Here is a 10000-nt window from a genome sequence, read left to right as displayed (position 1 = left end):
GTGCCGATGGTGGTCGAGGCAACCGCCCGCACCAGGGCCCAGCGTGTGCCGATGGTGGTCGAGGCAAGCGCCCGCACCAAGGCCGAGCGTGTGCCGATGGTGGTCGAGGCAAGCGCCCGCACCAAGGCGCAGCGTGTGCCGATGGTGGTCGAGGCAAGCGCCCTCACCAAGGCCGAGCGTGTGCCGATGGTGGTCGAGGCAACCGGCCGCACCAAGGGCCGGCGTGTGCCGATGGTGTTCGAGGCAACCGCCCGCACCAGGGCCCAGCGTGTGCCGATGGTGGTCGAGCCAGGAGCCCGCACCAAGGGCCGGCTTGTGTCGATGGTGTTCGGGGCAACCGCCCGTACCAGGGCCCAGCGTGTGCCGATGGTGCTGGGGGCAAGCGCCCGCACCAGGGCCCAGCGTGTGCCGATGGTGCTGGGGGCAAGCGCCCGCCCCAGGGCCCAGTGTCATGAGCCAACCTTGTATAAGGCCATGACCGGGACTTAGGTTGCCATGAGCCACCCATGTATAGGGCCATGGCCGGGTAGACCCCTTGTGTTAGGAAAAGTGTCCCCATTTCAAACATTGTAACGGTTACTGGTAGCATAGCTCTAAAATCTCTAAGGCTCTTTAGGGGGGGTGAGCCGGCAGGGTATTGTTGGGCTGTCTCACCGGGTGCTATGCGAGCTTAGGCCACCCACCATGGGCTGCCCCCCTGGCCCTGGTGATGGTGGGAGGTCCCGATGTATGATTCCCAATTTTAATGATATGTGCCTCGATTGAATGCCCGATTGTTGCCTCGATGTGTTTCTTTTCTTTCTCGATGTGAATGTGCCTTGTTGTGTGTATGGATGAGATTGATATTGATATATAGTGCCTTATTGTGATGCTTAAGACTAACCATGGTTTATGGTTATTTGTTCAGATCTCGATCTATTGAGGGCTGACTTGGGTGGAAGCGTCCATTCAAGTGCCTCGCGGGCTAGTGCTTGTTGAGAGAAAGCTTAGTCCGTGACACGTGGTATCAGAGCACGGTTGAGAAGTGCTAGAGAAATGGATGAGATGGCCACAAGTGGTGGACCGGATCATCGGCAGAGAATTGAGGAACTTGAGGCCGCGGTGGCCGCAATGAAAACTCATATGGTAACAAAAGACCGAGTGAGGGAGATCGAGACAACCCAGCGGGAGTTGTCCGATACTCTCCACAATGTGAGCGAAGAGGCTAGAGATGCCTTGAACATACTCCACAAGGAGTTTGAGGAGCTCAGGGCCCAGATGAGCATCCTACAAATGGCGGTGGCCAGTTCGAGTTCAAGCTCGACGGACAGGGGACAAAGGCCCAAAGTACCGGAGCCTCGGTGCTTTGAGGGGGCAAGGGATGCTAAGGAACTTGAGAATTTCCTGTTCGACATGGAACAATACTTCCGAGCTGTACACACAAGTTCAGAGGAAGACAAGGTGACAATGGCATCGATGTATCTCGTAAGGGATGCCAAGTTGTGGTGGCGCTCCAAGTTTGTCGATGACGAGTGCCCGATTAAGACCTGGACAGATCTGAAGCGTGAACTGAAAAACCAGTTTTTTCCGGAGAATGTGGATTATATGGCTCGAAGGAGACTTCGAGAGTTGGTGCAAACCGGAACGGTGCGAGAGTTCGTGAGGAACTTTTCTACCCTGATACTGGATATTAGGGACATGTCCGAGAAGGACAAGTTATTCCATTTTATTGAGGGCCTCAAGCCATGGGCGAGGACAGAGCTACAGAGGCAAAGAGTGCAAGATGTGACGACGGCCATGGCTGCAGCGGAACGTCTTCATGATTTTAATGATGGTTCGTTAAAACGGAAGAACCCTCCACCACCGGGTAGTAGCTCTAATCTTGGGAGTGGGGGAAAGATAACTAGGTTGGACCGACCCTTCAGTTGGGGATCAGACAGGAAGTCCTTTGGACGAGATAGCATCCAGCCTAGGCAACCGCTTGCTTGCTTTCTTTGCAAGGGGCCGCATCGAGTGGCTGAGTGCCCGCATCGAGGAGCCCTTAATGCCTTAAGGACCTCATCCCAAGAGTCTGCAAAAGTGCCCGAGAGCGTTGAAGAAGCTGAAGAGGAGCCAGCCAGGATGGGCTCAATAAGGTTCCTCAGTGCCCTTCACACCCAATTGAACACTATAAAGAAAGAGCAAAGCAGAGGCTTGATGTACGTGAACTTGACGATCAATGGGAAAACCACCAAGGCTATGGTGGATACAGGCGCAACCGACACTTTCATCACACCAGAAGAAGCAAAAAGGTGTGGTCTTCAGATTGGTAAAGACTGTGGGCGAATGAAGGCGGTCAATTCGCCAGCCTTTGCAATCAGTGGAAGCTCGAAAAGTGTGACGACCCAATTGGGGCCATGGGAAGGGAAGGTAGACTTCACAGTCTCCCCCATGGATGACTTTGATGTCGTTCTAGGATTGGACTTCATGACGTTGGCTCAGGTGATCCCTATCCCCGCTGCTAGCTGCTTGTTGTTCTTAGGAGAACACCCATGTGTGGTGCCAGCCAATATCTTGCCAAAGAGTGGGAAGAAAATGATTTCGGCTTTGCAATTCAAGAAAGGGGTAAAGAGAGGGGAACCCTCTTTTGTGGCCATGCCGATCTACAAAGAAGGGTCGAAAGTAGAACCAATACCCAATGGCGTGAAGAAAGTGTTAGAAGAATTCAAAGAGGTGATGCCAGAGATGTTGCCCAAGGTTCTACCCCCTCGACGAGCAGTGGACCACGAAATTGAGCTACTCCCAGGGGCAAAACCCCCTGCTAGAGCCCCCTATCGCATGGCCCCGCCAGAGTTGGCCGAGCTGAGAAAACAGTTGGATGAGCTTCTACAAGCCGGGTTCATCCGACCATCAAAGGCTCCTTTCGGAGCGCCAGTGCTATTCCAGAAAAAGCATGATGGGAGCTTGCGCTTATGTGTCGACTACAGGGCTTTGAACAAAGTCACCGTAAGAAACAAATATCCTATCCCGCTCATAGCAGACTTGTTTGATCAATTGAGCGGGGCCAAATACTTCTCCAAACTGGACCTGAGATCGGGATACCATCAGGTCAGAATCCTCGAGGGAGATGAGCCGAAGACCACCTGTGTAACACGGTATGGTGCATTTGAATTCCTTGTGATGCCTTTTGGACTAACCAATGCTCCTGCCACATTTTGTACATTGATGAATCAGGTGTTTCATGACTACCTAGACAAGTTTGTAGTCATTTATTTAGATGATATAGTGGTGTATAGCTCCACGTTGGAAGAACATCAAGAACACCTGCGCCAGGTATTTCAAAGGTTACAGGACCACCAGTTATATGTAAAAAGGGAGAAGTGTGCATTCGCTCAGACCCAAATCCATTTTCTCGGTCACATTGTCGAACGTGGCCACATCCGAATGGACATGGAAAAAGTCAGGGCCATCAAAGAGTGGACGATACCGAAGAATGTTAGTGAGCTCCGCTCCTTTTTGGGACTAGCCAACTATTATAGAAGGTTTGTGGAAGGGTACTCTCGTAAGACCACGGCCCTCACGGAGCTACTGAAGAAGGAACATAAATGGTGTTGGACGAATGAGTGCCAGGAGGCCTTTGAGGGATTGAAGGATGCTATTATGAAGGATCCCATCTTAGCTCTCCCCGATATTGGAAAACCTTTTGAAGTCCAGACGGATGCATCGGATTTTGCTATTGGAGGTGTGCTTTTACAACAACATCACCCGGTAGCATTCGAAAGTAGGAAGCTGAGCGAAGCTGAAAGGAAATACACAGCCCAGGAGAAAGAGCTCCTTGCGGTGGTTCATTGCTTGAGGACTTGGCGGCATTACTTGTTGGGTGCGCACTTTGTCGTGAAGACAGACAACACAGCCGTTAGCCACTTCCTCACCCAACCAAGACTCACGGCGAAACAAGCTAGGTGGCAGGAATTTTTAGCTGAGTTCGACTTTTATTTTGAGCATACCGCGGGGAAGACTAATCAAGTGGCGGATGCCTTGAGCAGGCGGCCAGAGTTAGCGGCCCTCAGAAGAATGGCCCCAATGGTGGCTAGCAGAGCCACTACAGACATCCATAAGTTGATTGGAGACCATTTAGGGAAAGACCCGCAAGCCTGTGCCATTTTGAAGCTAGTGGAAGAAGGGAAGTCCAAACATTTCTGGAAAGAAAATGGGGTCTTGTGGACCAAGGGACCTCGAGTCTTTGTGCCAAGAGCAGGAGGTCTGAGACAGATGCTGATGAGGGAGTGTCATGACACCCCATGGGCGGGACATCCGGGCTGGCAGCGCACGTTGGCGTTATTGAAACAAGGTTATTATTGGCCTCAAATGCGACAAGATGTGATGGAATATACGAAGACTTGCCTCATTTGCCAACAAGACAAAGTCGAGAAGAGGAAACCTGCAGGTATGCTTGAACCTTTATCGGTACCTACCAAACCGTGGGAAAGCATCTCCCTCGATTTCATCTCGAGCCTACCCAAGGTTGGCGATCTTGGAGCTATCTTGGTGGTGATTGATCGGTTCTCTAAGTATGCCACATTCATTCCTGCTCCCAAGTACTGTACAGCGGAGGACACAGCTCGACTATTGTTCAAACATGTGGTCAAGTATTGGGGCCTCCCCCAAAACATTGTCAGTGATAGAGATCCTAGATTCACAGGGTCCTTTTGGAGAGAACTTTTCAAGATTTTGGGGTCCCAACTCAACATCTCCTCGAGCTATCACCCTCAAACTGATGGCCAAACAGAACGGTTCAATGGATTGTTAGAGGAATACTTGAGGCATTTTGTCCACGCCAACCAAAAGAACTGGCCCTCATTATTGGACGTTGCTCAACTCTGTTTTAATTCCAACAAGAGCTCTTCCACCAACAAGAGCCCATTTGAGGTGATCACCGGACAATTACCAAGGCTACCCCACACTTCCTTGGAACAATATGGAGGAAAGAATCCCAGAGCATTCAACCTCAGCAAGGAATGGAAACTAAACACGGAGATCGCACAAGCCTACTTAGAGAAAGCGTCAAAACGGATGAAGAAATGGGCAGACAAGGGTCGTAGAGCTCAGCAATTTCAAGTTGGGGATTTGGTTCTTGTTCGACTAGTCCCTGAACAAACCAGGTTCTTGAGGAAGAGAGATCGTAGATTGGTGCGCAAGTACGAAGGTCCAGTAAGGGTCCTTTCCAAGGTGGGGAATGCTTCCTACAAAATCGACCCTCCAAAGTGGATGAAGGTGCACCCAGTATTTCATGTGAGCAACTTGAAGCCATTCCATGCAGATCCTACAGATGCTGGTCGAAGAGAGCCAACCAGAGCCGCCATCACCATGAAACCACCTTCAGAGCGTCGAGTCCAAGAGATCTTAGCTGACAGGGAAACCAAGATATCTCGAAGACTAGTTCGGGAGTACTTAGTAAAGTGGGAGGGACTAGGCCTAGAAGAAACCAGCTGGGAGAGAGAGCACGACCTCCAGAGATTTCAAAGGAAGATCGAAGAATTTCAAGCCAGCAAGTCGACGAGGACGTCGTTAGAATAGGTGGGGGAGGATGTCATGAGCCAACCTTGTATAAGGCCATGACCGGGACTTAGGTTGCCATGAGCCACCCATGTATAGGGCCATGGCCGGGTAGACCCCTTGTGTTAGGAAAAGTGTCCCCATTTCAAACATTGTAACGGTTACTGGTAGCATAGCTCTAAAATCTCTAAGGCTCTTTAGGGGGGGGTGAGCCGGCAGGGTATTGTTGGGCTGTCTCACCGGGTGCTATGCGAGCTTAGGCCACCCACCATGGGCTGCCCCCCTGGCCCTGGTGATGGTGGGAGGTCCCGATGTATGATTCCCAATTTTAATGATATGTGCCTCGATTGAATGCCCGATTGTTGCCTCGATGTGTTTCTTTTCTTTCTCGATGTGAATGTGCCTTGTTGTGTGTATGGATGAGATTGATATTGATATATAGTGCCTTATTGTGATGCTTAAGACTAACCATGGTTTATGGTTATTTGTTCAGATCTCGATCTATTGAGGGCTGACTTGGGTGGAAGCGTCCATTCAAGTGCCTCGCGGGCTAGTGCTTGTTGAGAGAAAGCTTAGTCCGTGACACCCAGCGTGTGCCGATGGTTATCGGGGCAACCGGCCGCACCAGGGCCCAGGGTCTGCCGATGGTGCTCGAGGCAACCGCCCGCACCAAGGCTCAGCATGTGCCGATTGTGATCGAGGCAACAACCCACACCAGGGCCCAGCTTGTGCCGATGGCGGTCGAGGCAAGTGCCCGTACCGAAGGGCAGCCTATGCCGATGATGGTCGATGCATGTGCCATCACCATGCGTCATCATGTGCCATTGATGGTCGAGGCCTTGGCCGAAGTTCGATTTTGAGCCACGGTGCCCATGCTTGGCTCCAGCATGTGCTGGTGCCGCATTTTTTTCACTCGGGACAGCATCGCCGGAGCATCGCCGGAGCATCGCCGGAGTACCGCCGGAGAACCTGACCGGCGGCATTGGGGTTCCGGCGATTGGGAGGGGGGCCGGGGGGGTGTGCGCACATGATGTGCGATGGGTGCTGGTACTTGGCCTTGTGTTGGCCCCCTATCCCTCATCAAACCTCTGAGAATTCACACCCCCTTAAAGAGCATTTGAGATTTTACAGGTTTGCTACCAGTAGCCGTTAAAGTGTCTGAAATGGGGACACTTTTTTCAAACGGTCACAAAATCTTCTCTACTTCGAGTTTTTAGCTGAATTTTTTTGTGCATGCCAACAAAAATAGAAGGATCATGCCTACAAAATTTGGGGCCAAAAATCCTTATAAAAAAATTTTAAAAAATCCCGAACCGCAAAAAGTTTCGAAAATCGTGAAAAATAAAAAACGAGTCATCTTCCAACGAAACTTCACGTGAAGGCTTAGGGGACCATTGTATGAATTTACAAGCCATAAAAATAGCATTGGCACGGCAGAAATTTGAAGATGTGCCTAAACCCACCAGGGCCCAGCGTGTGCCGATGGTGCTCGAGGCAACCGCCCGCACCAGGGCCCAGCGTGTGCCGATGGTGCTCGAGGCAAGCGCCCGCACCAGGGCCCAGCGTGTGCCGATGGTGGTCGAGGCAACCGCCCGCACCAGGGCCGATAGTGTGCCGATGGTGCTCGAGGCAACCTGTCGCACCAGGGCCCAGCGTGTGCCGATGGTGATCGAGGCAACCTGCCGCACCAGGGCCCAGCGTGTGCCCATGGTGCTCGAGGCAAGTTCCCGCACCAGCGCCCAGCGTGTGCCGATGGTGCTCGAGGCAACCGACCGCACCAGGGCCCAGCGTGTGCCGATGGTGCTCGAGGCAACCTGCCGCACCAGGGCCCAGCGTCTGCCGATGGTGCTCGAGGCAACCTGCCGCACCAGGGCCCAGCGTCTGCCGATGGTGCTCGAGGCAAGCGCCCGCACCAGGGCCCAGCGTGTGCCGATGGTGGTCGAGGCAAGCGCCCGCACCAGGGCCCAGCGTGTGCCGATGGTGCTCGAGGCAACCTGCCGCACCAGGGCCCAGCGTGTGCCGATGGTGCTCGAGGCAACCGACCGCACCAGGGCCGAGCGTGTGCCGATGGTGGTCGAGGCAAGCGCCCGCACCAGGGCCCAGCGTGTGCCGATGGTGGTCGAGGCAACCTGCCGCACTAGGGCCCAGCGTGTGCCGATGGTGCTCGAGGCAACCGACCGCACCAGGGCCGAGCGTGTGCCGATGGTGCTCGAGGCAAGCACCCGCACCAGGGCCCAGCGTGTGCCGATGGTGGTCGAGGCAACCTGCCGCACCAGGGCCCAGCGTGTGCCGATGGTGCTCGAGGCAACCTGCCGCACCAGGGCCCAGCGTGTGCCGATGGTGGTCGAGGCAAGCGCCCGCACCAGGGCCCAGCGTGTGCCGATGGTGGTCGAGGCAAGCGCCCGCACCAGGGCCCAGCGTGTGCCGATGGTGGTCGAGGCAAGCGCCCGCACCAGGGCCCAGCGTGTGCCGATGGTGGTCGAGGCAACCTGCCGCACCAGGGCGGAGCGTGTGCCGATGGTGGTCGAGGCAAGCGCCCGCACCAGGGCCCAGCGTGTGCCGATGGTGGTCGAGGCAACCTGCCGCACCAGGGCCCAGCGTGTGCCGATGGTGCTCGAGGCAACCGACCGCACCAGGGCCGAGCGTGTGCCGATGGTGCTCGAGGCAAGCACCCGCACCAGGGCCCAGCGTGTGCCGATGGTGGTCGAGGCAACCTGCCGCACCAGGGCCCAGCGTGTGCCGATGGTGCTCGAGGCAACCTGCCGCACCAGGGCCCAGCGTGTGCCGATGGTGGTCGAGGCAAGCGCCCGCACCAGGGCCCAGCGTGTGCCGATGGTGGTCGAGGCAAGCGCCCGCACCAGGGCCCAGCGTGTGCCGATGGTGGTCGAGGCAAGCGCCCGCACCAGGGCCCAGCGTGTGCCGATGGTGGTCGAGGCAACCTGCCGCACCAGGGCGGAGCGTGTGCCGATGGTGGTCGAGGCAAGCGCCCGCACCAGGGCCCAGCGTGTGCCGATGGTGGTCGAGGCTGCCGATGGTGGTCGAGGCAACCTGCCGCACCAGGGCCCAGCGTGTGCCGATGGTGCTCGAGGCAACCGACCGCACCAGGGCCGAGCGTGTGCCGATGGTGCTCGAGGCAAGCTGCCGCACCAGGGCCCAGCGTGTGCCGATGGTGGTCGAGGCAACCGCCCGCACCAGGGCCCAGCGTGTGCCCGATGGTGATCGAGGCAACCGACCGCACCAGGGCCCAGCGTGTGCCGATGGTGCTCGAGGCAACCTGCCGCACCAGGGCCCAGCGTGTGCCGATGGTCGTCGAGGGAACCTGCCGCACCAGGGCCCAGCGTGTGCCGATGGTGGTCGAGGCAAGCGCCCGCACCAGGGCCCAGCGTGTGCCGATGGTGCTCGAGGCAACCGACCGCACCAGGGCCCAGCGTGTGCCGATGGTGCTCGAGGCAACCTGCCGCACCAGGGCCCAGCGTGTGCCGATGGTGGTCGAGGCAAGCGCCCGCACCAGGGCCCAGCGTGTGCCGATGGTGGTCGAGGCAAGCGCCCGCACCAGGGCCCAGCGTGTGCCGATGGTGCTCGAGGCAACCGATCGCACCAGGGCCCAGCGTGTGCCGATGGTGGTCGAGGCAAGCGCCCGCACCAGGGCCCAGCGTGTGCCGATGGTGCTCGAGGCAACCGACCGCACCAGGGCCCAGCGTGTGCCGATGGTGCTCGAGGCAACCTGCCGCACCAGGGCCCAGCGTGTGCCGATGGTGGTCGAGGCAAGCGCCCGCACCAGGGCCCAGCGTGTGCCGATGGTGGTCGAGGCAAGCGCCCGCACCAGGGCCCAGCGTGTGCCGATGGTGCTCGAGGCAACCGATCGCACCAGGGCCCAGCGTGTACCGATGGTGGTCGAGGCAAGCGCCCGCACCAGGGCCCAGCGTGTGCCGATGGTGGTCGAGGCAAGCGCCCGCACAAGGGCCCAGCGTGTGCCGATGGTGGTCGAGGCAAGCGCCCGCACCAGGGCCCAACGTGTGCCGATGGTGCTGGGGGCAACCGCCCGCACCAGGGCCCAGCGTGTGCCGATGGTGATCGAGGCAACCGCCCGCCCCAGGGCCCAGCGTGTGCCGATGGTGGTCGAGGCAAGCGCCCGCACCAGTGCCCAGCGTGTGCCGATGGTGGTCGAGGCAAGCGCCCGCACCAGGGCCCAGCTTTTGCCGATGGTGATCGAGGCAACCGGCCGCTCCAGGGCCCAGCGTGTGCCGATGGTTATCGGGGCAACCGGCCGCACCAGGGCCCAGGGTCTGCCGATGGTGCTCGAGGCAACCGCCCGCACCAAGGCTCAGCATGTGCCGCTGGTGATCGAGGCAACAACCCACACCAGGGCCCAGCTTGTGCCGATGGCGGTCGAGGCAAGTGCCCGTACCGAAGGGCAGCCTATGCCGATGATGGTCGATGCATGTGCCATCACCATGCGTCATCATGTGCCATTGATGGTCGAGGC

Source organism: Durio zibethinus, unplaced genomic scaffold (genome assembly GCF_047325235.1).
Source record: "Durio zibethinus cultivar Kanyao isolate XHJ-2024 unplaced genomic scaffold, ASM4732523v1 HiC_scaffold_388, whole genome shotgun sequence".
Lineage (NCBI taxonomy): Eukaryota > Viridiplantae > Streptophyta > Magnoliopsida > Malvales > Malvaceae > Durio > Durio zibethinus.
This window is presented reverse-complemented; position numbering follows the sequence as displayed.